Below are 5,054 nucleotides of genomic sequence, written 5' to 3'. Positions count from 1 at the left end.
ACACACAAACCGCCCCGCGCACGCGCAGAAGCCCGGCGCCGCGGGCATACCAACTGCGCGTGCGTACGCCGTCCCGCGACGTACCGGATCCCACCAATCAGGAGGCTCAACGAGGAGCCCGCGAGCCGTCAAAGACCCGGAAGTGCCAGCTGGCTAAACGGCTGGCCGGGAATTCAGACCACATCCAAGGCTCCCCGCCAGGGGGCCCCTTTTCAGGGCGAGCACTGCATTGACCCGTTTTTGCCCAGCACACATTTTATAGATATAACATACCTATATATACATATACAAATCATATGTGTATATGTACATTTATATATAAGTGTGTGTGTACATATACATGTATATATGTATAAATGCCTGTGTATTCCCAAAATAAATTTCTTTATTACAAGCAATCTTTGCAAGATAGTTGTTTTCAAACACAGGGGCATGCTGTAGAGTCTCCCATTGGAAACTTGTTGCAGCCCAAGTCTATGCAGGTCTACTCAAAAGTAAATTCCATTGTATTCACTGGTGCTTACTCCCAGGAGAGTGGAGATCATGATTTTAGCCTGAGATGAAGGGGCAGTATTTGGAAGAAAGCAGCACCACAATTAAGATTGGCCCAAGGTTGAAATCCTGCCCTGTGTGTTGGAACAATTTGCCATCAGTCTTAGATGCAGGGTGGCCAGATACAGTGGAAGACAGAGTGCCCCTCCCTTTAACCATTGTATAAAAGAATTTGGGCAGGTGCAGCTCAACAGGGAAAGGTTTAAAAAGCTGCACCTGCTCAAATTCTCTGTTACAGAATGCTTAAACTCTAGGCATGCTGTCCTCCACTCTGTCTGGTCACCCTGATAAAAGGGGAATTTGGGACTGTGGCTCCCTATTTATTTTTTTAATTTTGACTCAAAATCTGATCAGGGCAGGTTTCCCATAGAAATTGATGGAAATAGAGCTTCTTTTGCCCTAAAAGGCCTTCAAGTGAAGAAACTTCAATTTTCCTGCACTAGGGAAGGTATGTAGGGAGTCAAGTCCCACCCCAAACAATCTTTGTTTCTTTGAGGTAGGGATGATGAAAATCTGGAATGGGCCTTTAAAAAATGAAAATAAAGAAAACACATACAGACTAGGCTGTTAGAGAGACAGGTAGTTGCTGTGTCTGTTTTGGATGTTGGTGGTCCTTCCCCTTTACCTGAAAACTGTTTCTTGCCTGGATCAGTTCCAAACATGGAATGTGGTTCATGTGGAGTCTCACTTTCATGTTATCATTCCCACTCACTGTGTTGCTGTATGTGAGTCTTGCTTTGTTTGGTGCTTATAGAGCAGTCACTGAAAGCTACTTGTTATAGACAAGTTTTGGCTGAGAAAGGGTCAATACTATGGATCTGCACGGTCCAAAATATTGTTCTCCTGATGGGTCTATAATGCCTGATGATGTCAGCTTGAAATGTCAGCTCCGGCTTGATCTGTCCTGTTCCAGAGGGGTCTTGCTAGGAAACTGAAGTATGTCTTTGGAACTGTTGAAGGTCTAAAAACCTGATAAAATGCATAGGACACAATCCTATGCATGTCTACTTGGAAGTAACTCACATTGTATTCAAAATGGCTTACTCCCAGTAAAGTGTGCGCAGGATTACAGCCTCAGTATCTTTAAAACCCTACAGTTTGCTTCTCATATCCCTTTCATTTATTAGTGACCTGTTCAGTTCTGGTTTGTATACAGTCCCTTTATATGGTAAGTACGGCTGCAACCCTATCCACACTTTACCTGGGAGTAAGCCCCATTGACTGTAACGAGACTTACTTCTGAGTAGACAAGCATAAGCTTAGGCTCTACCTGTCAATTACAGGTGTGAAAAGGTCCACCGCTTGCGCTAAACACAGCCAGGTAAGGGAGCAAAGGCCTTGGAACGTTGTGGGATTTACTCCCGAGTAAACCTGGGCAGAGTTGTGTTGTCAGTCTCTCAGCCACTGCACAGAACGTCTGCTGTTAACGTCCCAATGGGAGGAGCCACCTTTCTTTCCCTTTGCTGCTCTTTGATCCTTTGCTGTTTCCGTAGGCAGAGATTTCAGTGACCGCAGGGCGCCTATTGGCTGACGCCGAAAGTGGGCGTGGCCCGCTCCTATTGGCGGCTGCTGCTGCGGAGAGTGGGTGGGGCCGAGGCTTCAGTAGCCATGGCGACGTTGAGGCGTTGGCTGTGTGCGGCGCTGGTTCTGCTACCCTTCCGAGCCGGAGGCCAAAGCTTCTCGCTGCCCTTCCGCCAGCCCCGGGCCTGCGGAGGGACCCAGTACTTCGACGTCTCCCGCTTGGCCTGCGCCCAGTGCGGGGCCTCCCAGAGGAAGAGCGCGCTGGGTGAGGCGCCGCCCGCCGGGCCCTGTGTTTGGCCCCAGGCAGGTCTGCTCGTGGAGCCCGGGCGGGGGACGGCGAGAGGCTGCTCCCGAGGGCGGCCTGCGAGCGTCTCACCCCAACAGCAGGGCGCAGCGTGCAGCTTCTCAGCAGTCCCAGCCATGCTTGCCTGGGAGTAAGCTCCGTTGACTGTAATGGGACTTACTTTTGAGGAGGCATGTGGGGGTTCTAAGGCTGCTGTCCTAGCTACACTTACCTGAGAGTAAGCTCCATTGGCCATCATGGGATTGGCTTCTGAGTAGACACGCATGGAATGGGGTTGTAAGGTTTGCTAGGACGTATTGCAGAGACTTTTCCTTGTAAGTAAGCCCCAGGGAGTTCAGTGAGGCTTACAGCCCAGTCTGAGACAGGTCTACTCAGAGGTAAGTCTCATTGTAGTCTATGGGCCTTACTTCCAGGTAAGTGTAGCTAGGACTGCAGCCTCCTGCATCTTGTCAGACTGCGAGTGCTTTTTCCTTCTCATGGCACACTGAGGAGGTATGAAAATTGGCACACCATAAGTTGGTTGACAATTGAAAAGGCACAGTGTGCTGTTGGTGGGGGGTTCGCATCCCCCAATGGTCCTACCAATAAGTGACCCCCCAAAACTCCTGCGGCACACGTGCAGATTTGGATATTGTCCCAGATGGTCCTGCGTATTAGGAAAACGATCAAAAGTGTTGTATGCAAGGTCAGTCATCATTAGCTCAAATTTGCTATTGTAGGATGAAACTGTACTCATCATCTCGCCAATGCATTTGTTTTTACCTTGTAGTTCAAGGTTCATATCACTTAGTTCGCCTGTAAAGTCAGCAAGAAATGCCAGATCACATAACCACTCCTCATCTTCCAACTCTGCTTGGTCATCTCTCCTCTCCTTCAAAAAACTTCTTATTTCATTCAGCAAATCATGAAATCTTTGCAGAAATTTGTTCCTATTAAGCCACCTTACATCTATGTGCAAAATGCTTTCTGCTGCCCCTTCATCAAGAGCAGGGGTGTCCAAAGTTTTTGGCATGAAGGCCACATTGTCTCTCTGAGACTGTGTGGGGGGGGGGAGAAAAAGAATTAATTTACATTTAAAATTTGAATAAATTTACATAAGTTTACATAAATGAATATATTAAAGATGAACTTATATGAATTATTGAAGGTCTTGCAATAGCTCAAGGCCTATAAAAGGCCTTGCACAAAGCAAGGTTGGCCTTTCCTTTTCTGTTGCTACTGCATCACAGACATGAAACAACAAGCAGTGGCGGGAGCCCTCATCCCACAGCTAACGTGAGAGGTCAAACAGTCGCCCTCATGCTGAGACCAGTTGCATCGGGCCAGTGTGGGCTCAAACGAAGCTCCAGAGGGCCAGAGGCTCATTGGAGACTGGGGGCTCCCTGAGGGCTGCATTGAGAGGCCTCGAGGGCTGCAAGTGGCCCCAGGGCTGGGGTTTGGGCACCCCTGATCAAGAGTAAGATTGAAAAGCCGTCTTTGAAGTGATCTTCCACAAACTGAATTTACAATTTTGAAAGTGATGTCCATGACAGTCTTTCTATTGAGTCTCTTGCTTGCCAAAACTTGCTGGGGAATGATGCAGTGGTAAGAAAGGAAATCTGGGAAGCCCTCATGCTGTCTACAGAGGACTATGAAACCGTTAACCTCACCTGTCATTGCTCTTGCTCCATCAGTAGCATTGGAAACAAGTCCATGCAATGGAAGATTACACTTTGTCACAAAAGAATGGAAAGAACTGAATATTTCCTGACCAGTAGTTCTCCCTTTTAAAGAAATCATTCCAAGTACTTCTTCTTTAACACTGAAGTCTTCAAAAACCATTCGGATGAAGACTAGTAACTGGACTATGTCTCTTATGTCTGTAGATTCATCCAGTTGGAGTGAGAAAGCAACACAATTTGAAACATCCTCCAACAATTGTTCAGTTGTGTCTCCACACATCTTTTCTATTCGCCACACGACGGTGTTTCTTGACAATTGTACATCTTGAATAGCAACTATGATCTCTTTCTTATTTTTAAATCCTTCAAAAAGATTGTCAGCTGCTTCAAGAAAACTATTTTACAAATTCCCCTTCAGTGAAAGGTTAGCATTTCTTTGCAATCAGGTTGCTGACCTTGAAGCAACCTGACCTTGAAGCAGGTTGCAATGCTATGGTTGCATTGACCGAATGTTATCTTGGCTTCACCATCAACTGTTGCTGAGTAGCCAATTTCAATTTAAGTTCTTTGAGATTCAGTTTACAAATTTCACTTTTGGGTGGAAAATCAGCATCAAACTTATTGCTATGCAGAGCCTTATAATGATGTTCCACATTACCCTTTTTGGACAAGGATACTGGGGTGTTACAATTTAGACAACAACACTTGTCTTTCGCCATGATGGAGAAGTAGTCCATTTCCCATTCATCATGAAAGTGGTAGGTTTTGCTCTTCTTTGGAACACTCATCTTCGTTATACTGGGGTGGCTGAATGTAAGAAGGCCAAATCTGCTAAGTTAGTATAAACACTGGCTGAATCTGGTCCAAAACTGTCACTGTCCCAAAGTATTAAAGATCAACAGGAACTGAAGACCTCTGGATGATGCGCAATACAAGGACTGGAGATGCCAAAACCACACATGCAGTTCTAAAAGTAAAAATTAGAATTCATCATACTGGCACCAATAATCAAATAC

This window comes from Tiliqua scincoides, chromosome 4 (genome assembly GCF_035046505.1).
Source record: "Tiliqua scincoides isolate rTilSci1 chromosome 4, rTilSci1.hap2, whole genome shotgun sequence".
Lineage (NCBI taxonomy): Eukaryota > Metazoa > Chordata > Lepidosauria > Squamata > Scincidae > Tiliqua > Tiliqua scincoides.
Note: the sequence above shows the minus strand (reverse complement) of the source record.